The following is a 26998-nucleotide window of genomic DNA, read 5'->3' as shown; positions in this document are numbered from 1 at the left end:
CAATGGCTGGATGAGTTCTAGCTTGGGGTCGGAATTCTTCATGACATCTCAATGGGAAAATTTTCAAAAGTTGTTTTCTGGTGTCTCCAGGGAGTGCTGTCTATGCTTAACAAATAGCTGTATTTTTAAAAGGGGCAAAAAAAGGCTATTCCCCCCCTGGTTTTTAAGATAGTTTCAAATCTTTAGGACAATACAAGTTTCTTTTTGGTTTTTTTTTTTTTCATGTTTCAGAGAGCCTGGAAAGGAAAAATAAAACCCCATTAACATGAAGCAACTGATCACATTGGGTCTGAAATGGACCATTTCTTATTTTCTGTGCATTCTGCTGGGAAGTACCTATCAGAGAATGAATTCACCTTTATGTGAATATATTAATATTGTCAGTATTAGTCATTATATATTACTGTAGTCATTACAGCACAGGTCATGTAGTACAAGTTACACCAAGAGGAGTTTCAGCTCAATATAAGAAAGTGTTTTTTAATAGTGAGAACAATAATTCACTGGAATTACCACCCCAGGGATGTGGTGGAATCCTCGTGGCTGGAGGTTTCCAAGATGAGAGTGGATAATCTCAGCCAGGCTCCCTTTCCCACAAAAGGCTGGACCAGGTGATCCTTCCAGTTCCCTTCCAGCCTGGGCTGTGATCTGTGATTATGTACAGTTACTTTGCACAGTGAAGTATTTCCTGTATTTGAAATAATATCTTTGGCAAATGCTTATAGTGTGGATTCACGGGCAGATCAAGTGATTTATTTATTTTTTTATAGATAGACATCTATCACATGTTCAACCACTACTAGGTCTTGTGGAAGAATAAGGGAACCTGAACATCCAATACCAATTAAAACAAACAAACAAACAAACAAACAAAAAGCCTGTTCTAAAAAGTTTTACAGATTTCTTTAAGGTGACTGTAGTGGTTGGGTAAATAGGATTTGCTCTATCAGAAACCCAGCCCAGATGGAATCTTCAGTCCCTACCCTTTAACCCTGACATGTTCAGAAAGAGAATGTGGACCACTGTCTCCTGCTGCTGCCTTTTTGTCCATGACCTTTCATATAGGGAGCAAAACAACCCCAAAAGCTTTGTCCATTCACTGCCTTTGGGGTGCTCACGGGCTGGCCCGAGCGTTCCAAATAAAAGCACAAAGTTAATGTCAATTTAAGGAACAGCACCTCTCCAGCTTGGCTATTTTCTGCAGCATGTGGCTCTGGATATTCCCAGTTCAGCTCGATTATAGTTCTTCCAGATCGTGTGACTTTGTGAGGAGTCGCAATGAAAGAAGTGTGAGTAACAGAAAAACATTTTAAGAGCTTGGAGTAAACCCACAGATCTCTAGATTGTGTTTTAGATTGTAGGGGTGCTGCTGATTTCCTTGAAAGTTGTGAGATAAAGTTCCACAGCTCTTGATCAACCCTGTGGTTGATCGTTTCATCCCTGGGTGACAGGCTGCTGCTTCAGCCACTATCCAGGAATGAGTTTAGAAACAAACAAAATGCTTTTGTTGCCTTAAGCCTCTAAGAGGATGAGGGTAGATGTCACTGTTTGAGGTTGTAGCCTTGTATTTCTTGACAAAAGTGGCTTGAAGTAGCAGCAAATTATCTTCAGGACATCGGTTCTTTGTTTCCATAATTAACTTCTCCTGGAACTGCTGTGTTAATTACGTCCTCTCAGGGATTTTAAGTGTTGCAAATGAGAGTTAGGCAGGGGAGTATTTTAAGGCTTGTGTATGGATTTAAGCAGGCAAAGAGAGGGGGGGAAAAAGTTTCCCTGAGGTGTGACACTGGATCCTGCTCTTTAGAAACAGATGTAGAAATCCAGCAGTCTGCTGGGACTCCAAAGAGCACCTCAGAGTTGAAAACTCTTTTAAAAAACCTCTAACTAAATGCAGCTGCTTTACACGCAGCGACTGTCTTGCAAGCCAGAAACATGTAGAAAGTTAACTCAGACAAAAGAAAAAGTGTAAACCTTTCCTTCCCCAAGCCCTGAAAAACAAAACCCCTCCGTCATCCCCAACTGCAGATTGGATGTTGTCGTGTGAAATGTTTTGGATGTTGTCGTGTGAAATGTTGTGTCTCCAGAAGGAGCAGTCGGGAATTGTTTGTCGGAGCGGTCGGGAATTGTTTGTCGGAGGTGTTTTCTGCTGCCCGGGTGTGCTCTCCCATCCCGGCGATGGGCGCTGCTGCTGCCAGGGAAATCGCTGGCTGGCACAGCTGGAGAGTCTCACACCAGCCGGGCAGAGGTGGAGCTGTCACATCCTCAGCCAGCCTGCATTTTGACACACTCCCCCCGTATCCAGGTACTTCAACGAGTAGCAAATCCAGTTGTTTTGCTGTTGAGATGCTGTCTTTGATCCAGGCTCCTGCTTTTAAAAAACAGCAAACCCCGTGCTGTGTCTGCAATCGGCTCCCTAAAGCTGAGCTCAAAGCAGTTCTGGGTTTGCCCCAGCCCCAAACAGTTGAATAATGAAGTGACTTTGCAGGGCTTTGCTTGTTTCTTTTTCATTGTAATCGAGGAGATATTGAAAGTCAACGAATCTGCACGTTTTTAAACGGAACAGCAGTGAAATGAATAAATGAGAGCAGTTGTCAAAGATTCTTTGTAAATGACCACAAAATACTGGTGTTAGCTGAAAGATGCTTCTGTGGGGGTGCTGATTGCAGTTTTACATCCTTTATGATGAAGTGCTTTAAAATTCCTGAAATTCTACGTTTGGTGTAAAGTTTCATTTGGTCAGGTGCTGCAGAGGAAGTTACAGTTTTTTGGGTTTTTTTTTTCTGTCTGTTTACAAGCAGAGTCACTGCTGTCCTTGCCAGGAGTGTGGCATGTGAGAGGCTTGGACGTGTTTAATGTCATTTAATTGGGCTGGAATGACAGGATAGCCAGGGGGGGCTACACTGTGAAGTTTGCCAAGGTGGAAAAATGGAATAATTTCAGCTTAAATACATATCTATATTATACTAGTGTGTGATGTGATGATAAAGCTCTAAATATTACTGTGATTTAATAGTAAAGTTCTTTGAAGTCCGCCAGGGAATATAATGTAAAATAAAAGAACTTGCCTATATTTGGACTCCAATGCAGTGCAATATTGAAAATGGTGCTCTGCCAAAGTCAGGCAGCTTGGGGAAAAGAAGTAGCTTGAGAAAGGAACCCTTTAGTGAGGAAAGCAATAACCTCAGCCTGCTTCCATGCCAGCACCCCGGCGTGAGGAAGATTGCTTTCCAGGATCTCCTCCTGAAGTGGAGACACTGCAGTGCCACTGTTTCCAAGTAAATCTGCAGGGCAGTAGATGAAAGGAGGTGCTTGTGGAAAGAATCCCATGGTGTGCGTTGGTGGGATGGACACAGATTTGGAGGATGATTGTCAGATAGGATTCCTGGAAAAATGGTGCAGAGTGGTCACCAAGAGGAGCAGAAGGCATGGAGGGGCTGACAGGGATAATTGGGCTGTGGGGCCAGGGCTGTGTGTGCAGAGCTGCCCTTTCTCTGCTGGTTCCCAACAAGTCCTTCTGTGGAGCTCACACCCAGGGCAGGAGCAGGAGAAAGCTCAGGTCAAGGCTGCTTCGCTGCTTCACTGAGTTCCGTGGGGTTTTTGGGCTTGATGTCCTGACAAACCCCTCTGGAGAGCTGTGTGGGGTCTGGTTGATCAGAGAGGGTAAAGGACAGCACAGAATGGTCCTGCAGGACACGTCCTGGATCATGGTGCTGGTGGGGGCTGGCTGCTGTGTCCCTGTTGGCTGGAATGTGCCAGTTTGGGGGGGCTGGTCCAGCCTGGCTTCACCCTCCTGGGCCCTGCTGAGGCTTTCTGATCTCTTTGCTCTTGTTACCAGTGACTCTGGGAAAAGGCTGAGGCTGGTTATCAGGAAAAAGGCTCTTTCCCCAGAGGGTATTTAGGCACTACACAGGCTCCCCAGGGAATGGGCACAGCCCTAAGGCTGCCAGAGCTCCAGAAGCGTTTGGACAACGCTCTCAGGGACAGGGTGGGATTGTTGGGGTGTCTGTGCAGGGCCAGCAGCTGGACTGAATGAACCTTTGGGGTCCCTTCCAGCTCAGGATTCTGTGATTCTATGATGTCACACTGGAGACAGGAATCCTAGGCATATTTATTTTGCCCTGGGAGTGTTGAAGGCAAAGAAAATCTGTCTGCTTTTTGTGTGTGTCAGGGAAAGCTAAAAAAAAAATAACAAATAAGGCAAGTCTCTGTATGTACAGGCAGCCACTGTCCCCAGGAGCTGGAGGAGAAGTGCTGGGAACTGTGTGCAGATGTTCCATGGTCTCTACAAGCCCTGCTGATGCTCTGGGCTGTGCAGAGATGTGCTTTCACTCACTCACAGATATCTGGGACTAACTTTAAGTTAGGACTTTGCCATCCCAATATGCACTGGGAAAGTTTCTTAACTGGGTGAGTTCTTGAGAAAAGTTTGTGCAGGCTCTGGGGGAAGCCTGCATTTCATTAAAAGCTTTTTTTTCAAGCTGCTCAGGTCATATGCTGAAACTGATACGGCACAAGGGCTTCCTGTGACCTTCTGCTCCTTCCCTCCCAGGGCTGTCCCCCTGTCCCGTTCCCAGATGCTCTGTCTGTCTGCAGCACAGCCCTGAACATCTGCTCCAGCAGATCCAGGAAGGAGCTGGAGTGGTGGAGCTGGGAGCTGGAGCAGCAGCAGGCCATGGGAAATGGAGAGATCAGAGATAAGCCAGGGAAAAATGCTTTGTAACCTCCTCACACATTCCCTCCAGAGACTGGGAATGGAGCAGGGGATGCTTTTCCTACCCTGGGAACTCGAGGCTGGCTCTGGAAGGATGTGCACTTCCACAACTGCAGTGTGAACACTCGTCTGCAAAGCTGCTCTGGTGGCTCAGTCCCCCCTGAAGATGCCAAGCTGAGCTTTAAAGGATGGAGGGTGCGAATGTAATGAGCTGCCTGAGGCTGCTCATGCAGTGGCTGGTCCATATAGAACAGCGTGGCTACTCCTGCAGAGCAGGAACACGTGCTGGACAAGGAGGGATTGGGATCTGGGTGGCCTTAATTTCAAAATTCCCGAGGGCCTTTAGCTCTTACCACGTTGACATCTGCTCCTGTGGAACATTTAAGGGGTAGAGGGGGTTTGTTCTCTCTCTGAATTCAGTTTCATCATTCTGTCCTCGAAGGTAAGTGTGACTGTGAACACACGGAGGTCTCCAGAAGACACAAGCCCGGTCAGACAATAACAAAATAAAATCAGTGTTAGAACTATGACTAGACCTGGTTCTCCTCAAGTGAGGTCCTCTTTGCAGAACCTCTGCCAACCTTTCTCCTCATGGAGAGGATTCACCCTCCTAGTACAGGGAATATCTCCCCTGTGGCACCTTTGTGCAGTTCATGTATATCTGAGCCCTGTGCAGTCTGTATTTTCAGCAGCTCTTGCCTCTCCCAGTTTTTCCTGTAAGGGGTCAGTTATCATGGGTGAGCATCTCTTCTCCAAAATTAACTTGGCTTCCAATGAAAGGAGGTGTCTTTATAATTGTTTTGTTTACTCTGAAGCACTTGATGTGCTGTATAAGTAACAAGCATTCTGCGCGTTTTCATTTTAAATTCTTTTTTGTATATGTTAATTATTCATTCCATATGTTTGGATTTTTCTTTGTAAAACACATTATCTCTCTGTGAACTTAATGAAAATCTGTGGCACGATGGAGACGTCTCTTTTTCTCCAGAACGTGCTGAGTGGAGAGAGCACCACGTTGAGCTCTGCTTTCAGTGAGTTCCACCTACAGTGACAAGAGGTCATTTCATTCCCAGCTGATTGTCAGGAAGATGGATTTATATCATTAAATGCTTTCAGGAGGCCAGGGAAGAGCTCGTGGTGGACCTTTGCTTCTGCCTGCTGGCATCTCTGAGGCTGAAACGCTTCATGCTCACCAGAGGATGTTTCTGAACTGAGGGCCCCTGACTTTTACATTCACTTTTCTTGGCAGCCTGACAGAGCCCAAGTCTGGCAACCTTTGTAAGTGAGATGCAACAAGCCTCGCTTATTTCAGCTATTGCTCTGTCACTGTGTTTTTAATTTACTGTAATTCAATAACTGACACAATGCTGGAGTAAATAAATGGGCTGTGAACATTCTCATAGACCTTGAGCGTCCAGCTCAGGGCAAGATTTAGCTTTTAATTAACACTGTCCATGAGATTTATTGTTAAAATTGCATCCTTTTAAATAAGTCAATCTGAAGTTGATTAAGAGATGAATAATTGAAACCTGCTGTGGGATAACAGGATGCATTCTAGTGGATGCAGCACTGGAGCACCACTGGCACTCCAAACCCCTTTTCTCCAAAGTTTTGGGTCTTTCCCATGAGCTGGATGTTGTCATTATCTTTTCTGTGCAGGATTTGTTGCTCTGTGTTGGAAAAAAAAAAAGTGTTCTTCAATATATTAAGGACAGGAGAATTTTACCTGTGTAAAAACTGCATTCTTAGTACAGCAAAGAGCTTTAGGAAGGCCTTGGGACACCCTGGTAAAAACCCTTAAAGGATTTTTGCTCCTTTCACTTCCCTCTGCTACACAAATCCTCCAAAAAAGAGGCCCAGGCAAGGGAAGAAGCTGTAAAGGCATCCTCTCACTGTAGGGGAATCTTATTAGCCAAATTATATTTCACCAGGGATTAAAAGAAAATACTGACCTGATTTTCTTGTGTTCTATAGGGAGAGATGGTATCTGATTTGCCCTTTTCCTTTTCAGAGCCTGTTTGTAGGATGTGATTTATGTTCTTGCATTCTGTTTGTGATTGATCTTTCTTTAAATCCTAATGACTATTTCTGACCCCTGAGCAGCAGTAAAATGTTCACAAACTTGAGAAAATTTTATGTGCAGAACTTAGACAATTTTCTCTTAAAATCTGTTGTCTCTTACCTTTCCCAGCAGCAAAAATGGTCCTGATACGAGGAGCTGTGTGACCAACCCCTCTCATTTCAGGCTGAAAACCTCCAGGGAATGTCAATATCAATATTTTGTTGGTTGAGCTGTTCAGGGTGAGACAAATTAGGTTGGGCATCGAGTGAGCTGGGCCATTCCTTCCTTCCTGAACTGGTTTCACTGGGGAGCCACATTTGGCACTGATCACGCTGGTGGCTCTGCTTTCAACATTTCTGTAGGTCCTGATGGTTCTGGGGAAGTTCTTTGATCTGTCTTGAAAGCTTCAAAAGTTGAGAGTTGGTACTGGGGGAAAGAGAAAAAGGCGGTCTGGGTGTCGATAGCAGGGACAGTGAATTTTCAGGGAATGCATGCAATAAAGAAGGAGAGACCACCTGCAAACTGACAGCTTTTCCTTGCCATGGGGCCTTTGGTAACAATATCTTGTGGTGAAGTGACTGCAGCAAGCAGGGCACCTTCACATGGATTTTTGGGAATCTGAAGATTGAAGGTTGCTCTGTTGAATTTATGGGTTGTGTTTGGCTCCCTCCTCCAAGAGAGAAGACTCAGTCCTGTTCAATTCTCTTATCCAAGGTCATTCTGAAGGCTCTGGGCTTGGAGCTCTGAAGCACTGGGTGAATTTTTTGGTCTCGTATTTATTGTGGAGTACCTCTGGTACAGCCAACTTTAAAAACCCATGGTTACTCTAAGAGCAATCCCCTTTTTCAGAAAGTTTCGACAGAATGCAGCAGCAAAGTCTTGTCTGGAGTTTTCTGTCAGTAAACGAGTGAAGCTGTGGCCTCAGGCACCACAGCCCATCCGGCAGGGTCACAGCAGGGACAGCAATGCTGGCACTGCCTCTGCTTTGGGGAAATCAGAGTTCAGGCTCCTGCACAGGTCTGTACATCAGGTGTTGTTTATTTTGTTGTCAGCTCTACAGAAATCCCCTACCCAAACCCTGTAATTGTCGGATGTTCTGTTATCCTATTCCTGCTGCCAGTTATTATCTCCTGAGATTATCAAGGGTAACTTCACCTGGACTAATTGTAATAACTGACAAGGCCTGGGGGCAAGAATTCTGTCTCAGCAGTGCAAGGAGGGATTAGGTGTGTGTATATTCCATGATTTGCTGAGAGGTGTCTATGTACAGATCTGTCAGGAGGACTGTAAAATCATTTGAAATGTTGCAAGGGGTGGATGTGTGGTGATAGGAGGCTCAACTTTCTTCAGCTTTTGTTGCATTATCCCACTGAAGTGAATTTTATAGGCTTTTTTCTGCCCTTCCTGGATAAACTGGTGTCAGGCTCCTTGAGAAGGCACTTATGTTCTTGAAGGATTATTGTGCTAATTTAGCTTTCATTTCATCAGGTATCAAGGCTTGATTTTATCCTGCTGTTTGTTGCTCTGTTCTTACTGGGAATTACTGACACCGGAGATGTTGGTGATTACACTGAAGATGACTGAGGTGCAGCAGGGAAATAGCTTTTGATCTCTGCTTGCTTTGCTGTCTTAAAGATCCTACAGGATCCTAAAGGTCCTGGTTATGGCTGAGTCACTCAGCAGTGCTGATTAAGACAGTCAATCTGAGCAGCAGAGCCTGACAGATTTTCTGCCAGAATCCTTTAGAGGATACATGTAATGAATCTTTTAGTAACTTTAGTGGGCAGTTGCTTTCAGCCAGCTGAAATATTTCCTGTGGAAAGGAAGACAGACTTTCCACGTGAAAGTCACGATGTGCCCACCCCTGGTGTGGGATATTACTGCCTTAACAGAGCTCCAAAGAATGAACTCAGTCCTGCTAATGATGGTACTTGTCACCAGTACACAAACAAAGCACACTGGAAATTTATTTTGATATATTTTCCTTATTTTTAGACTGAAATCCACTTTTTTTTTTCCTCCCTAGAAAATGCTTTTTCTGCTTTGTTTCCAGACACACTTCAAATGCAGAGTGTTCTGGAATATTTTATCCTGAAAAACAGAGAAGTGCAATTCCTCTCAGGGACTTTGTTGGACTCAAAGTACACACCTGGTGCTTAAAGAAATGGGAGAAATGTTTTGTACTGCTACAACTCCTGATGTTCCCAGCATCTCTGGTATCCAAATGGACGCTGGTACCACTGGGATGGTTCCTGTCCTGTGGGTTTTTATCCACTGGGATGGTTCTTGTCCTGTGGGTTTTTGTCCCTGGGATGGTTCTTGTCCTGTGGGTTTTTATCCACTGGGATGGTTCTTGTCCTGTCCTGTGGGTTTTTGTCCACTGTGATGGTTCTTGTCCTGTGGGTTTTTGTCCACTGGGATGGTTCTTGTCCTGTGGGTTTTTGTCCACTGGGATGGTTTTTGTCCTGTGGGTTTTTGTCCCTGGGATGGTTCTTTTCCTGTGGGTTTTTGTCCCTGGGATGGTTCTTGTCCTGTGGGTTTTTGTCCACTGGGATGGTTCTTGTCCTGGGGTTGTGCTTTGTCCCTTCCCAGAGCTGGGCAATGCCCTCTGCAGAAGGAGTGAAACCGGAATCCTTGGGATTGAGTCTGGAAGCAGGATGCAGTGCTCCCTCTGCTTCCTGCTCCAAATGCCAGGGGAGCGGGGATGGTTTTGAGCTGGGTGTGATGTGGGGCTGGCTCATTGCGGGGGTGAAAGATGAGTGTCACTTCCAGCACAGGGGCTGCTCTTCCAGGGCTGGCCCAGGGAAGGACAAACCAGGGCTTTGCAGACAGGAAAAACGCTGCTCAGGGGGGGATTGGATTTCTCCAAACAAAATATTATCCAGAACTATTCGTGGGGTTCAAATGAGCGGCCAAATGCAAATGGTTGCACTTTTTGTTCCATATATGTTCTCATGCTCTCTAGCAACCCGAATGATAATATCCCAATTTTCCCTCCAAAAATGTGCACAAAAGGCATCTCATCTGGCTACTAATAAATAATACAGAATTCAGTTAAATCCTAATGAAAAGACACTCTTTCTGTAAGGAATATTTTTCAGACTGAACGTAGGACTTGAAATAATTTCCAAATTTTTACTCCATTTGTGTGTCGGGAAAACATTTGCAGTACTTGGTGAAAGCTGTTGCAACTTGAGACAGTATTTGTTCTTGGAACCTATATTTAATAATTTCTCGTGCAGTTCAAGGAGAGCAATAGCTCTCTGAGCAAGAACTTTTCACATTTTGGAGGAATATAAAGATAAAAAAGGAAGTGTTTAATGCTGTGTTTTTTAATTTTGACTGGGAAGCAACTCCTCTTTCAGTCTCTTACGTGGCTTTTTTGGCTTTTGTTACTTTTTCATCACTGCCTAGAGTTCTGAAATGAGTGATTTTTGTATATGTAGAGAAAGGATTTTATAATCTTCAGGATTTTTTCCGTTTTGCCTGAATTTATCCAACATTTGTTCAGATGAAGTGAAAGGGGAGGCAGCTTCAAGTGTCTCTTTCCTGTTGCACGGAGCTTGATCCTTTCTGAGTCCTGCAGAATTTCCCAGTCTGAGCCAAAGTAGGAAACATTTCAGATGCTCTGTGCTCATTCATCTTTGATGTTTGGGATTTGGGACCTGGGTGGTTTATTTTGGCCATCGGCCCAGGTGAAAATGTGCTGGAAAAGGGGTGCACCTGGCAGGGGAGGGTCTGGCAGCCCTTTTCTGGCCTGCACCAACACTTTCTGCCCTGGGCCACTTTTAATCCAAGTTATTTCTGGGGCTGCCAGCTCGTTTCTGGATCCTGGGGTGTCTGAAGATGCAGGAGGATCACCTCTGGAGAGCACAAGCACTAAATATTTGGAAAGTCACTTCTAGTGCCTGCTTGCCAGGGTGGATATTTGGTTATTTTTTGTCATTTTCTTGTGTTTTAATGACAAACTTGCCCTCTGCGGGACCGAACTGGGGGGAAACGTGCACTGAGCTTTGGGATTTGCTGTGCCTTTGGTGAAAGGCTGGTTCAGAAATGCTGGGGGGTTTGAACCATCCCGCAGTGCAGCTGCTTTTCCACTCACATTCCTCGGGAGGAGCAGGGCCCGCTCGGGACTGTGCCTTTGAGCTGCTCTGCTGGATCATTTCTATTGGCAATTCAAGGTCCTGGGGGTTGTTTGGGTTTCAGGGGATTCTTGTGTCAGCCAGCCACTGCTTCCATGTTTTCTATTAGGATCTCTTTCATTTGGGGAATGTGCTTTGCTTAATTGGATCTTTAAAGCCACAGGAGGATATTTGGACCAAACCTGTTCCTCCTTACACTCCAGTAAATTCAGAATAAATGCATCCTGTGCCCAATGCTGGTAATAAATTGTTAGAGAGTCCATGATAAATGCTCCATCACATACTTTGCATGCATTTTATTTAAAAAAAAATCAGTTTAAATGCATTTTTTTGTACAGATGGAGCAGTTAGAGGTTTACCTGAAGGCCCTGATGTGGTGTTAGAGATGTGCTGTAGTTCAGCCTTTACATGCACATGATGAACAGCAGAGAAACGCAAGCCATGAAGTCCTGCAGCAGTGCCAGCTCCTCAGTTGGTTTGTGTTTATAAGCAGATGCTTCTTCTTTAATCTGGGGAGAGATTGGTGCATTCTCCACAGAGGGGCTGATTTACCAAGAGATGCATTCAATTTGTTTCCAAGCACAGACATGTCTGGGCTAATACAACACAGGCACACCAATAACAATGCAGTTTTTAATGCTTTCTTCTTATTTTCCATTTTTTTACTGACTAGGGTTATTAAAAAAAATAAAAAATCCATCTGTACCACTTTAATTTTCAGGGGAGAAGGTACTGGGGAGCAGGATTACAGATGTGCACATGCCCAGACCTTGTAGGGGTATTAACAAATAAAAAATCTGCAATATTATTTGGCATGGCAGCTGCAATGATTGACCTGTTTTTTCTTTCAGAAACTTTGTTTATATTAGAAGCTTTATATCGCAAATAAAATTAGTTTTATGTGAAGGGGAACTACACTGGTGATGATTTTGTTTAGGAAATAATGTCAACACCCCAAAGGATTTCTGGTCTTTGATTTTTCCAGTGTCCAATGGAAGCCTTGGGTAGGGGCTGAATAACGTCTGGTTCTGACTGCTGTTGCAGCACACAGAGAATGTCTTGACAGCTTCCAAACCAATAATATCTTACTTATGTTTCAATATATGAATAACAGCTCCGGCTTTCTAGAGATTAACTGGCTGTAATGCAGTTCTGTAACATGCTGCAGCCAGATGAATGGAAACCCTTCAGCATTTGGAAGAACAGGAATATATCCCTTTTAAAAATGTGTGCTGTAGCAGGGATGTGCTTATTGTTTCACTGAGCCACACTTGTGTTCTTTTAATTAAGAGGTGCAGTCAGCAGAGCACATGATACTCCTTCCTCCTCACGCTGTTTCTTTCCTCTTTTCTAATCTCTGCTCTCCAGTGTGGTTTTTCTTCTTCACGGTCCTTGGGAGTCTTGTTTTTCCAAAGGGATCCCCTGCTGACTATTCCGAGGTCTGTTTAAGCAGTTTCTTCGGCTCTGCTTTGAAAGAAGTTGTTCCCTTTGATTCCTGCAATCATTCCTCTGCTATCTGTGGGTGTCTTTGTGGGGCAGACATGGGGAGGAGGCCAAAGAGCTGCTGGTGCTTCTCTGTCCCTCTGCTGGGGTGATGCCTCATCCGTGGGGTGTCCTTGGGATCCCTGGGCTGTCCCCGAGGCCGGGGCTGTGACAATGACAGCAAGGAGAGACTGGAGGGAGGCCATTCTGGGCAAAGCTGGAAATGGGCACTGCTGCAGATGTCTCTGGTGCTCCCCAGCAGGCAAATCCTGTGGCAGGCTCTGGTGTTTTATCAGCCACAGCAAGAAGTGAGAACTCCTCCTGCTGATCTTCCTCCCCAGGCAGCGGCTGTGGGGAGGGAAAACACCTCCAGCTGTTACCTCCTCTGGAGCTGTTTACTTATTAATTTCTTGAGAGTATTTCTTTATTTGGTTTTGTCTAAGAGGATATTGATTTATTGAAATGGGTTGATTGGTTTTCTATGATAACTTTAGAGTGGTAGGTGTTGTTGTGGTTTCTGTCAAAAACTTACTTCTATCTTTGCTCCCCTCTGAGACAGCACATCTGAGACAGCACATCTCTTTTATACTGGGATGGGTTTTTTTACTATGAAGGGATGGAGGTTGTTGTTTTGTTGATTTCCCCTTTCCTACCAGCTCCCTTTGCCCCACTTTGCCTTTTTCCTTCTGTTGCCTGTGAATGGTGCTAATTTATTCTTGTCTCAAGGAAATCTTTGAGAATAGCAAGTCCCCTTTGCATGGAATATCTGCTGGTTCCTAGATGGCTGTGGTGGCAGAATCTCAGCGCTCAAACTGGGGACATCTGTGTTTGTTCAAGGAACAACAGGGGATGCAGCGGATGGGAAAGAGATGAAGTTTGCTGAGGCACCAGGAACTAGCAGGATAACTTGAAGAAAGCGTTCAATCACTGCTCAAGGCCCCAGTCCAGCAGAGCACTTACCCCTGGGCTGGGACTGTAAACAGTGCAGCAGATTTCAGCTGCCCAGTTCTGTGTTTAGCGGTAGATCCCGCCTGAGTGCCTTCCTGGAGCAGCGCCTAAGTGACTGAGACTTGGGCTTGTTTTTCATTTACAGGAGTGAGGCTTGAAAGCGAGACCTGACTGCTGCTTAGTGGTGTCCTGGGGCATCCAAGAGCTCACCGAGGCTTTTTAGGGCTCTGCCCCTGCTGTTGCTGCTTTTCCTGCCACTCGCAAATGTGCTGCTTTTTCCTGGCCCGTTTTCCTGCTCCAAGCCCAATGACTTCTGCAGAATGGGAATCTGAAAGATGCAAATCACTCGCTGCATGCCAGGGCAGTGCTGTCACTGGTCGTGTTTTCCAAGGGCTTCAACCCAGCCTGTGTGGTGGAAGAGCAGAAGGAGAAGGAGCAAAAAAAGCAGTGATGCAGAGGTGTCTTTCTACTTCGCTGGCATTAAATACATGCACAACTCTCAGTTTCATGCACATACACGTGAAACTCGAGGTGAGGCTTGAAAATACACATGCAGATCATCTCTTCTTGTGACTCTTCCATCCATTTTAGAAGGGTTTCTTAAGGAGATGGGATATTTTTTTCAAGCTGTTCTTTCCATGTGACTTTTATTAGTGGGAGGAACTTTGTTAGTGGGTTGATCCCACAAACCCTTTCTTTTGCAAGTTGTCTTTACCCCAGAGGGCTGAGTGCTGGCTCCAGGGAAATCTGCCCTTCAGGGAATGACTCTGCTGCAGGTTTGCCATGGGCTTGCAACAATCCAACTGAAGCTGGATAATGATGTTTACCCACCTGTGTGATGCAAGTTCAGATCCTGGAATGAAAGGCCCTACTGTGCAGAAATACGAGGTAGCGCTATGGGGGGCAGGGGGGCATTCTGTACCTGCAACTTCAGATATTTACAGGGAATGTAGGGGAGGTTTCATTCATGAAAAGGTGGGGTGCACTCGTGGGGTGCAAAGGATTGATATTAAAGAACAACAAAGAAATGATATTAGGGAACAACAATACAGTCGTCACTATCTTAGTGCTGGCAAAAATGTGAAGGATGGTTTTCTAATCCTTTAAGTGTGGAAATTTTACTGCTGCTGTTCCCACTGCATATTCCTGTTATTGAATATATGTATTGAATATTCTGCCTGCCTCTTTCTCTCCTGGATTGTGTATCTGTGTGATTTCTGACTACATGTCAGCAGCAGGGAGGTGAAGGGGAGGTAGCAGAAGAAGAAGGTTTCAACAGTTGGATGATGAAGAGGAGTGAAGAAGATGAGAGCCAAATTTGTTAATCAATAATGCTTCCAGAATATTATATTTATTGTGTGTTGTACCTGTGGGGCGTGGACAAGGTTTATGGCACAGTCCAGGCTGTTCAAACTGCTGGGAAAGAACTGGAAACTCCTTTCTCTGGAACTTCCACAGTGTAGATCTCGGTGGTGGTGATGGCAGAGGTGAAACTCCAGTGACTGGAACAGGAGTTTGCCTCTCCCTTCAATATATTTTCAAGAAAGATGGAGAGGAACTTTTTACAAGGACATTTAGTGACAGGGGAAGGGGGAATGGCTTCAAACTGAAAGACAGGAGGTTTGGGTTGGATATTAGGAATAAATTTTTGGCTGGGAGGGTGGGCAGGCCCTGGCACAGGGTACCCAGAGCAGCTGTGGCTGCCCCTGGATCCCTGGCAGTGCCCAAGGCCAGGCTGGACACTGGAGCTGGGAGCAGCCTGGGACAGTGGAAGGTGGCAAGGTTGAAACAGGATGAGCTTTAAGGTTCCTCCCAACCCAAAGCATTCCAGGAGTCCATGATTCTGTGAGAGGAGGAAGGGTAGCCTGGAGCAGAGATTTGACCAAAAGTCACCAAACAGGTTAAAAATCAAGCCCAGGCTCTCCCAAGCCTGCAGCAGCACTTCATATGCTCCCCAAAACAATTCTTGAGAAGTAAATGAAAGAATATAGAAAACGATGAAATAAGCAGGAGCTCTGTTAATCTTCAGCCATGGGGGCGTGTGTGTGTGCAGCACTCACTGAAGGGCCCAGAATTGTTCCTCCAGAAGCCTCAGGGCAGGAAATACACCTGACAAAGCTCGAATTTGGAGACCTGTGTAAAACACCTTTCCATAAGGCTTTGTTTCATATTCGCTTGGCTGAATCTTCTGACAAATTTTCCTCGAGCTTTACGTGCACAAACTGTATCGTTGTTTTGGAAAATGCAAGCCTGACCACCGTAAATGGGTTTATATTTCCAACAGGGCAGTTATTTAATTTCCTGTTGGAAGTCTGCAAATGTTGGCACTGTTCACTCTCTGGCAGGGAGCCAGAGGAGAGCACGGTATCATTAACAGGCTACAGCCCAGTGGAGATTTCTTTTGGTTTCATCCAAACTTTTAAGACTGGGCTATAACAAAATATAATTTTTGATTGAGCTTCATAAAGCCAGGCAGGGAGATCAGGGAAAAGGGATGACAGGATGTTCTCTGGGATGAGAACAGCTTTTGAGCTTCCTTACCTACTCTTGGGCTGGACTAATCCTGGTTTTGCCGCAGATTTAATCTTGCTGCGTAGTTTTGCACTAAAGCAGCTCAGAAGGAAGGCTGGGGGCTAATCCTGGAACTGGCTCTTTGGGTACAAACCCATTCCCTGTGCAGCTATCTTCCTTGGGATCCATGGCACAGCCCCTGTGGAGGTTGGGGCTCTGATAGTGACAGTGACACAACTGTGAGTCCTGAAGCCACCCAGGTGCATTCCCAAAGGATCCCTCACAGCATCCAGAGGCCTGAGCTGGCTGGAAAATGCCATCTGCAGAGACAACCACTTGGAAAGCAAAGTCTTCTAAACAGAAAAGGTATTTTTGTTCAGAGTTTGTTTTAAATACCCCGACTTAAGTCAGCAGAAATGAATCAGACTGGTTTGCTTGGCTGTGAAGACACATCATTTATTTGGGGTGTCTGGCACGGGCTCTCTGTACCTGATGATGCTCCAGGCGAGGCCCTTTCCCCTCATGGACCTTCTGGTGCCCCATTCCTGCTTCCCAGCTTTGCTCCTGGAATTCTCCATTTCAGGGCGGTTTGCGGCGGGGACAAACTCTTAAATCTCCAGCTTGAACTCAAGGGAGCCAACTTCATTTTCTTCTGCGAGTTTTCCACTTTGAAAGGAGCTGTTTGTGGAAAACAAGCAGTCAAATGATGTGGAAGGCTCTTCATCACTTGGGAGCCTTTAAATCAGGCCTGACTTGGGGAACAATGTGCTCCCAGCAGCAGTGGGATGTGTGCAGAACCACTGGATACAGGGAATTGTGGCATGTGTCATGCAGGGGATCACATTTAGGATTATTGTGGTCTCTCCTAAATCTCCCACAAAGCAGTACTTGAGTGTAATCTGTTTGGATTTCGCCTGCTCTGGGCTGCAGCAGCTGCTTTTTCTCAGGGATCCAGGGATGGAAGACAAGCTGCTCATGGAGAAATGTGCACAATTTCTCTATTAGAGTCAATATTTGCACTCACTTTGCCTGGATTAGGAGGAGCTGGAGTGGGAAGAGCTGGATGATGGAAAGCAGAAAAAGGATAAAAAGCAGGATTTGACCACCTGTCATCCTTTGGCGTTGTTTCTTGAATGATATTCCTGAGGCTGATAATATGTAGCTTAAGCCATTGATATGTGTTGAATCAGAATTTATTAATTTGGGAAGTACCCAAATAAATTTTGTGTGTCAGAAGTATTAGTTGTTTTTTCCCCTTAGTCCTGAGAAACATGAAGTGCAGCTAAAAGAAAAAGCACATAACCCCAAAACCTATAAAACATGTGAAAAATGATGTGCCTGGACTGATGCACTGCAAAGATGTACTTTCATATTTTTGTGATAACTTATTTAATAAGATCTGGAGGTTTTCTTTTCTTTTTACTCATTTTTAAACAGATGAATGCACTTATCTGTATTTACATCATCTCCAGGCAACCCGGAGAGTGTTCTTTCCATATGCTCATGGAGCTCACAGCAGTAATAAGTGTAGAGGGACAGGAGACCCTCTGGTCCTTTACAGTTTCTTCTGGGTGTTAAATTTCATGCAGAAAATATGGTTCTTATTGCAGCTTGGCAGGCATCAGAAAAAAGCAAATCTTCTCAGTGTTCCATCGAAAAGGAATACTGAGCACTCCGTTTTTATTTTTCTGGTGATAATATCCAGAAGTTACTGATTTTTTTAGCAGCAGTTTTGATCAAGGATGCTCAGAACTGTTTACAAACAATTTTGAATTTTTCTGCTGTGGCTTGCTGTGGGTTATGTAGAGGAGTACTAGTTAAATCTTGTATGAGCTCCCAAAAAAACCCCCCATAGCAGGTCTGGGAATAAAAGCTGGGGATCTGCTCTTCCACATGTCTCTTTTACTGAAATTCCAAGATCAAAGCATTTTTATTTATTTCTTTATTTGAAAGTAGTGTGGGACCTATCTAGGGTGCCATATGGAGCCATCTCACATACATGAATCCTTATTCCTGAGCCCAAATTCTCAACCACTGCCTCCTGCCCACGTCCTTCCCAATCCTGCAAAAGCCTCCTGCCATTCCCAGCTCGGTGGATTTGGGGAGGGGAGTGGCATGCTGACAGGAAGAAATCATTGTCAGTTTGCTTTTGGAGGTGGTAATTATTTCAAAACTTCTCACCTTCATGAAAGAAATGCATTTTGTGACATTCCTTGAAATTGCCCAGTGTGGGGCTGGAATGCTCTTTTCTCAATTATAAAATGACAACGTGCTCGTAAATTTGCTATTGTGACTCTGGGAAGTATTTTAATGAACAATTTTGAATGATGGAGTTTGAATTTTTTAGGAAATAGGGGTGATATAAAAATACTGTGATTTGTTAGACTAAAGTTCCTGTCTTATGGGAAGCAAATCTAAGCAAAGTATTTAAGGGGCTCTATAGTTACTTATGGAGAACATTATTATACTTTTGATTTGGGAATGCTGGGTGTGAATAAAAGAGAGAGAGAGGCCCTGGATAGGAGAGGAAGGTATTTTAAAGAGAGATGAGTACAAAAGTTTAGGATAAACACAGCAACAAAGTCAGGAAAGCTGAGGCACAGAACGGGATTGAAGCTCCAAGTGATAATGAGGGGAGCAGAAGAGAAAGCCAGGAGAAAATGCTGACTTGTGACTCAGTGCACAGGAAATGTTCTGGAGAGTGAAACTAAAGGCTGAAATCTTTAATGCTTTTTTTTTTTTTTTTTGCACTGCTTTTGACCCTGCCCTGAAAAACCCAGCAGACACCAGGAATGCAAAGACATCAGCACTGCAATCTCAGTCTAGAATGAGAAAAAACTCCTAGGGAATGCTTGGATAAATTAGATGTTTTAGGATTTTTCCTGTCAGCTCTTCAGGCTCTGAGGAAGTTGCTCAGCCCGGGTCAGGCTGAGGAGTGAGAGACCCTAAAAAATTGGGAAGGAAGCAAAAAATGAGTGTGAGGATTTCGACATCAATCTGCTTAACAGCAGATAAAGTATTTGCCAGCAGCTGGGAGATAACAAGGAGATAAATAGCAAGCTAAAATGGTTTTGTCAGGGCCAAATCCTGTCCCACCAACCTCTTTTCCCCTCAGAGCAGCTTGTCAGGCCCTGTGGGGGACACGGTGACGTGTCTGGAGCTGGTGTAAATTGTGATGGCAGAGACAGCAGCTCTGTAAAGGCAGGACTGGAGTGGTTTCCATGCAGGGAAAACAGAGAACCTCTAAATATCTGGAAAGCCTCGGGCCTGGTTTGGCTCTTCTGGGAGCAAACTGGGAATGGAGCAGCAGTGGTGCTGGAGGACACTGGGTGGGAGGGATGGGAGGCAAGCTCACAGTGATCCTGCTGTGAAAAACACGTTCACTCTCCTGTGGAAATGGAAACACTTTAATAAAGGACAGCAGGAGACAAAGACAGTAAAGCAAAGGTTAGGGCCCACACTGTCACCTTTGGGGATTAAATAATTACAGCAGCCTGCTGCATATTCATAGACCTGTATGCATATCCATGAACTAGTTTACATTTTCCAGGAGCTGTTTTACATGGCCCCTCCTTGGTCTGCCTTTTTAGAGCTCGTGTGTTTCTTGGCTGTGGTTTTGGCTCCTTCTTATCACTTCCAGCCTGGGCCTTGGTCTGCGCTGCCTTCAGAGGGTGAGTGCTGATGGCTGGCAGATCTGCAGCAGGTGTCCCATCCTGTGGTCACTGGATGCTGTCCCATCCCAGCAGGCATTTTAACACAAGCACACTGATATCAGCTATTGCACTACCATGTCTAAGCTTAATTAACAGCAGGAATGTAGATCTTTATAGCAAAGTTACTTTAACATCACACTTATAAAATCCATGTTAATATTTGCAAAAAGCCAATATTATAGTATGTATCTATAACATTGCTAAAAGGGAAAAACAGAAGAAATACGAAGATGGAATAAGTGCAGTGTATAAAACCCCTGAAGGAGAAGCCACCTGTGTAAATGACAGAGCGGGAGCTGCTTGGGTTGCAGCTCTTGGGAAGGGATTTGGGAGCTGTGGTGGAAGGGGAAGGGAGCCAAGCCAGCAGAGCTGCAGTGTGAGGGGAAGGCAAACGTTGTGTTTGGCTGGGCAGGCAGCAGCACAACCAGCAGGACACAAAAAGTCTCTGTCCCTCTGCTCAGCATGGGACAGACCTCAGCAGCAGGAAAACTGCCTTTGGGAAGTGGGTCTGGAGAAAGGCAGGGTCCAGCTGGAGAACGGCCAGGGAGAATCGAAAACCTCGCTGATAAGGATGGAGGAGCTCTGACTGCATCACCAAAAAGGAGGAAAAAAGGAAAAAATGATATTGGTTGCATCACCACAAAGGAGGAAAAAAGAAAAAAAAAAAGGATATTGATTTCATCACCAAAAAGGAAAAAAAAGAAGGATATTGATTGCATCACCAAAAAGGAGGAAAAAGGAAGGAAAAGTATCTTGATTGCATCACCAAAAAGGGAAAAAAAAGGATATATTGTGAGTTGTTATTACATCAGCTGTTACAAGGAAGAAGAGAACAGCTTATTCACAACAATTGCTAAGACAAAAGATATTTGACTTAATTTAAAGCAGAATAGGCTTAATTTAGATATGAGAGAGAAAACTTGCCAGGGTGAGGAGAGTAAAGCCTTTCATAGTCCTGGGAGGCTGTGAGGGCTGTGTTTTAACAAGAAATTAGATTTACATCTGTTAGGACACAGTTTGGGAGGGGCATGGCCAGAGGACTCTGCCCCATCTCCTTTACCCTGGATATCTTGGTGACTCTAAAGGGATCCTAGAGAAACCAAAGCTTCCATTTAGTCTTTGTCAATATTTCCCTCGCCTGTTTATTCAGACCTTTACAAATATAGTCCTTAATTAAAGCAATAATGGCATCATAGCTAAGTTTTTTCTCCTGTCAGACCTGATGGAGTATAAAATGCTTTTTGATAAGAACATTCACGGACAACAAACACGATTCAGACCTAAACTGTGTTCCGTGATCCTGAGACCTCCTGCTGTCCTTGCTCCTGGGAATTCCCATAAAGAAGGGAGCTCCTGCAGTGCACATCCCTGCTGCTGTGGGTGGTATTCACTCACCTGTGGTGTTTCTCTCAAAGCCTATTTGTTTTTGCTCCTAGCAAAGTACATTTCTAGTTCTGTCCAAGGAGATGACAAATATATCTACTTTATTAATCGCATGAGTCACTCGAGAACAGCAGAACATCAAACATTCTGAAAGGATTGAGCATGTCAGAATCTCTCTCATGTTTTTGCTGTATCTGTGTAATGGTCTTTGATTCACTTCTGCCTTCCCAAGTAGTTCGAGTCTGCCAAGAAGCCTCATCACTCGACACCAGCCCACAAAACTGAATAGATTTGGGTTCACTGTCGTTTTGAGTTAATGCATCAGTGAGGAGTCCAGTCCAAGAGCAGAAAAAAATCTGTTTTCCAGGGTTGTGCGAGCCATTAAGAGGGGTAGCTCTGCTGGGACTAGTTTACATCTAAGTTAAATACCAGATAGGAGGGGTTGTCTGTACTGAAAAATAAGTAGTCTGTTGTTCTACAGAAAACAGAGGCCCGTTTCTCTCTGGACATGTGTCTAACTCACAATTCAGGCCCCAAAGGATGTGTCTGTTGAAAAGAGAAGGCAGAGATTGCCAAGAAAAAAAGGCATGCCCTGCTCAAATAACGAGTGTTGCTTTCCCCTTTCTCCTTCCTCCTTCCCCCCAAAATACATGGAGACACACACAGCCCACCCCTTTTTTAATACTCAATTTTTTATTCAAATGGGCTGACCTGTAATCTCAGGAGTCTGAGGCTGTGTTTAGCTTTTCTTCCTTCCATTGCAGTTTGTTGGTTTATTTTTTTTTGCCCCAGTAATCTCCATCTGACATCACCCTGTTTATGAAGTTTGCTGCTGTTCTGGAAAGATCAAACTCAGCCTTTTAATATTGATTAATCAGACTTAAGGTAAGGAGGTTTGTGTCCTGTGTAATGGTGTCAGTCAGTTGTGCCAGAATCCTGCTGTTTTCCAGGATGCAGAATGCCTGAATTTTATAAATTGTGGAATCCTTGTAATGCTGCCCCAGGGAACTCGGGGTCACCTTTTCCAACCTCTGCCTTGCAATCCAACCTCTGCCTGTTTTCCTTTCTCTAGGGTTCTGTCACAAAGGAAGGAAAAGGGATTTAGGAAGGAATAAATAGATATTTGTTCCTAAAAACATCCCCCAAACCTGATTACTGCTGAAAGGAACGTGAAGAGGAAGGGACACAGGAGCAGCAAGGTCAGGGGCTGGCACTGCCCTGCCCGGGGAGCACACCTCTAATATCCTAGAAAAGTTTTCAACAAATTGGGCTGAAGCTCTTGAGGCAAAAGTTCAAAATCAATTCTGTGTTTTTATTTTGGGGAAATGAAGCCCTGTTGCAGTGAAGGGGATGATGTTTTGTGCACATCTTTGTGCTACCAGCAGGGACAGGGGTGTTATTTAGAGCAAGGCATGACTGTAAATAGGAGGGAGCCAATGCAGACAAGGAAAGCTCAGCTAAATTCCAGAGTTTCCTACGAGTAAAATCCCTGGGAGTGAATAATCCTGCAAGGGAGGTTATTGAAGCTGCAGTGCTGGAGATGTTTAAATTGGACAGGCCAGAGCTAGGGGGGATTGCATTCCTGGCAGCAAGGCCTGCCTGGCACTGGGCTGGATGCACAGGTTGGTCCAGCCCTTGGGAAGTCAATGGGAGGCTTTGAGCTCGCCCTGGATCAGCCTTTCCTGACTGAAGATGTCTCTGCTGTTTCTGGGATCCCTGTCAGCTTTAAATGTCACTGCAGATTTCCAGGTTTCCTCAGCTGGAGCAGGGGACGAGTGATGGGACCAAATTTGCTGTCGCTGTATAATGATCTGAGTCTGCTGCATTGGTATTTTTTAATATATGGATAATAGGCATTCCCTTTGGAGATGGGAATGTGTCTTCCCCCCCTGGATTTTCATAAACATATTCTTAACCTGCATCAATTTCATTAATCGGAAATGACAAGATTTTTCTGGGTTGTTTTGTTTCTCTTCTCAGTGCAAAGTCCCTGTAACGAGAGCCTTGGTGGTCTGGAAAGAACCCCAAATATAGATTTGGTCGATAATGTGTAATGTAAATAAAATTAGTAGCATGTGCTTGCCTGTTTGTTTGTTTGTTTTACTGAGGGGAAAAGGTCTGCAGGAACATAATGCACACCAAATCCAGGGCCCAGGGAGGAACTGTGGGACATCCTTAGCTTTGTTACCTCAGACTGTGGAACTGCTCTTAGGCTTCACATTCCAGAGCAATAAAGAGCTGTATTTTTAGTCTCCCAGATTTAAATAACGCAGTGTGATCCCCTGATATTGCTCAGTCTCTGTGGGAAAGAGCTGTGGCATATTGTGTTTTTCCTCCCTCATTTCCCTGCCATCTGCAGTTAATCGAGTAAGAGTGGGTGGGATGCCTGGGCCTGGATGCAGCCACCACACTGGAGGGAAGTTTCAGGCCCTTTGGCTTTTCCAGTGCCCATATCTTAGCAAATCAGTCGCTTAAACAATGGAGCAAGTTCCTCCTGGATCCATGAATTCCTCCTGCTGGCATGTGGCAGCCGCCTGCCACTTGGCTTCTTGGCATCAAATTCTGGTCCTTAGGTAGTTACAGCTTTCCTCTTAATAACCAGCTTTTGTTGGAGCTTATATAACTTTTTGGTATTACAGCTCTCTTTTATTTTATTTTTTCCATTAAGAAAAAAATTACTCAAATCTATAAAACCATATTTGTGTTCCTAGAATTGTTTGGAAAAATAGCGACTCTTTTTTTTTTTTTCTTTTGGTTTTGTTGGGCTTTGTTGGTTTCTTTGTCATCCTCTGAGCTTTGGCATCGTTGACACTTTCCTACTTCTTTCTGTGGTAAGTGGGAAGAGATTTTTCAGTCCTTGCACAGCACGGGGCAGCTGCACAGAAAAGGAGACAGCCTGGACCCTTCTTCTTTCTGCCTAGCCCAAAATCCACAGGGCACATTTGTGGCCACCCTTTTGGATCCTCTCCTGAACATGAATTCTTTCCCACAGCCAGTTAAGCATTTCTAAATGTGGTTTGTTGTTTTTTTTTTTCCATTGGAAAGACACATTGGGATATTAAACATGTGCTTGGAGTGTCATCTTCACTGAGGAGGAAGGAGAGGAGAAGGGATTTTAGCTGGGCACAGCAGACTCATCGCAGATTTTCCTGAGGTTCTGTGTGCACGCCCCTGGCTGGCACTCAGGAAGCCCAAAGCTCTGCACCTCTGAGCACTGGGCTGCCATAATTGCACTCAAATGAGCCTAATGAGGGCTTGTTCAGAGTTTCAGCCCCAAAGGAGCCTTGCTCAGGGGCAGGTCTCTCTCTGTGCAGGTATTTGGTTGCTGACACCACAAGGAGGGATGAAGTTGGTTTGGTATCCATCCATTTTATTCAGTATTGCTGCTGAGTTGAACTTCAAAGCACTGTGGGGTGGTTTCCATACAGATTTTTGGCTAAACCTCCATTTTCTCCTATTTTCTGGCCCTCACAATTCTCATCACTTGTAAATACCCCAAAGCCTCATGACATTGACATAATTTTCCTTGTTCTGCTCTTCCTTAGGCAGGCAAAAAGTTCTTTTGCCCTTGCACAGCTGGGAAATGGGTCCCTGGCCGGGTGAAATAACTCTGTGCAGGCTTGAACTCAGCAAGGAGCAGAGGTTTTCCAGCCTGGGGAGTGGTGGATGCAGGGCAGGAGGATGAAGGAATGGTTTTGCCTCCTGCTGAAACTTCTTCCTCCTGCTCTCCCCTTACTCCAAACTCTGCAAGGCACAAGGAGTTCAATCCACTCCCTTCCAGGGTGGCTCCAAAATCTTGTTAGGAAATCCTCATTCACTTGCTTAATTATTGCTTCTTTTTTTTTTTTTTTTTTCCCCTAATAAATCTGATTTTAGTTGCGAACCTTGAATTTACAGCAACATATTTTTTGCAGTACTTTCAGCAGGTGCCTGCCCTGATGCTGTTGTTCAAATGCCAGGTTTGTGATTCAGCATCTAAATCTGACATGGCAAAAAATGTTATGTTAGACCCGAGTTGTTGTTTATCAAATAATTTTCCATGAGGTGTGCTCGAAGCAGTTTTTTTCATCTATTTTGGGTTAACTGGCCCTGTTTTGAGCACTTTGTGCTTCACATGCCTTTCCTGCAGTGAATTTTTCCAAGGAGCTTTCAGCTGCTGCCGCTCTGCCAACACAGAGTGGGAATCCAGGTTGTGTTTTTATGACAGATCTGCCACACTTTGTCCCTGTAACTGCACTGATAATGGCCAGATCTCAGGCCTGGGAAGCTGCAGATTAGCCCGGATTTTAGAACAACTGGCCTGTCCAGAGTTTGGAGTTGAGGTTTGGAAAGCCACATTGCTTGCTGGCAGTGCTGCCTGGGGACTTGGAGCAGCACGAACAGGGTTAATCCCAGCCCTGCTGGAAGAGTCTCCAGGCTGCTGCTGAGGGAATTGACCTGCCCTGGCTGGAACAGCAGGGAATTAATGGAAGTTTTCTGCTCTATTCAGAGCAGGCTAGTGAAGCAGCTGAACTTCCCACCAAACTCTGTTTTCTATTGTACTTTTGATGGCAGATTTCTGTAGCGCTGGGCTCCACAAGACAAATATCCTTCCAATTCCAACTATCCTGCATTTAGGCTTAAAAAATTAAAATATTCTCTAACAATACCAGTTTTATTTAAACAAGGCTGGGGGAAAGGAGCTTTGCTGCTTGCAACTAAGAGCATTCAATATGTTCCAGAATAAAGTGTCTAAATAAATAGGGCACACTTACACTTTTGTGCTGAGATAATCTTATCTCAACTTTTCTTGAGAGGTTTGGATTGGGGTGAATGTCAATTTTATCTCTCTTTAAAGCACCTCTGGTCTTGTGTTCTGTGCAAACAGCAAAGGCAGAGGACCTGATTTCTGCTGTCAGCTTCTTGCTGCTGCTGTTCACTTAATTCAAGTATTTTACATGAACCTCCCAATAAAACACAAAATACTTGACTTTCATATTAATGGAGCCCCACAATCATTTTCCTTTGTGATGTTTCCCCTATTTTTTTTCTCAGTAAACTCATTGCTTTTCAACATTTTTTAAAAACATAATATCCAAAGAAATCTGCTGTAAATTTTACATACACACAGAGATGAGGATGAATTATATGAATATTGGTAACACACTTGCATAACTTAATATATTGCAAGAATTTTGCACGTTTGTGCCTGGATACAGAGCAGTGTGCGGAGCATGGAGGCTCAGGAGCAGGACAAGGAGACAGAGACTGCAAAAACCTGGATTGCATCTGGAGCTGGGAATAACTCTTGACCCAGCCCAGACAAGTGATTGACACAATGCACGGGGGGATCCGAGCTCAAATACTTGGCAGGAACAAAACTGCCTTGTCCTGACTTTCTGTGATCCCTCAGCTGGAGTCTTTTGGAAAACCATAAGGATGGAGACCCCGTGTTGAAAGACAGTCTGGTAAGATATTGTTGAAAAGAGGCAGGGGGAAGACAGTTTCTGAAGAATTTAGAGCCTTGTTGATCCACTCACGCCATTGAAAAAAGCAGCTGAAGCAGAAAGTCCCCAAAGGGTTAAGTGGAGGCAGGTGTTCAGTGCACATGATAAACTCTATCCCTTTCAGCTCTGCACAAATATCCCATTTCTGCTGGGGAATGGGGAGGGCACTGACTCTGTGCACCTCTTCATCCCGAAATGCCTTCCAAGGGCTGATTAAGTTTCCCTATTACCTGTTGTAAATAGTCTCATTTAAAAAGGAAAAGAAAAAAAAAGAGAAAAGAAAAAGCTTTCTTCTGAGGGCTAAGTGCTCACTGATTAGAGGCTGGGGAATATTGTTTTTAGTGTAAGGAGAAGTTAATTTGTTGGATAGCAGTGACCTTACATGGGGGACAAGCCTGTGTCCCTTCCACATGACACTATCAGAACATTGATTTGAATGCACTTTAACAGGAGGGCTTATTTTAGGCTACAAAAAGTTTATCTTGAAGTGAGCATGATAAAAAATATCCTTTTTTCCCCCTTCCCCTTCAGACAAGCTCTGAGTCCTGAGCTTTTCTCCT

The 26998-nt window shown here is 44.6% G+C and overlaps 1 protein-coding gene across 1 annotated transcript in view; it reads left to right on the top strand.

The window, feature by feature from the left end:
* The window catches only part of ROR1 (receptor tyrosine kinase like orphan receptor 1), a 154078-nt gene that overhangs the window by 1088 nt on the left and 125992 nt on the right, over nt 1-26998 (top strand).

The sequence above is a fragment of the Motacilla alba genome, chromosome 8 (assembly GCF_015832195.1).
Source record: "Motacilla alba alba isolate MOTALB_02 chromosome 8, Motacilla_alba_V1.0_pri, whole genome shotgun sequence".
NCBI classification, from domain to species: Eukaryota; Metazoa; Chordata; class Aves; order Passeriformes; family Motacillidae; genus Motacilla; species Motacilla alba.
This window is presented reverse-complemented; position numbering and strand designations above follow the sequence as displayed.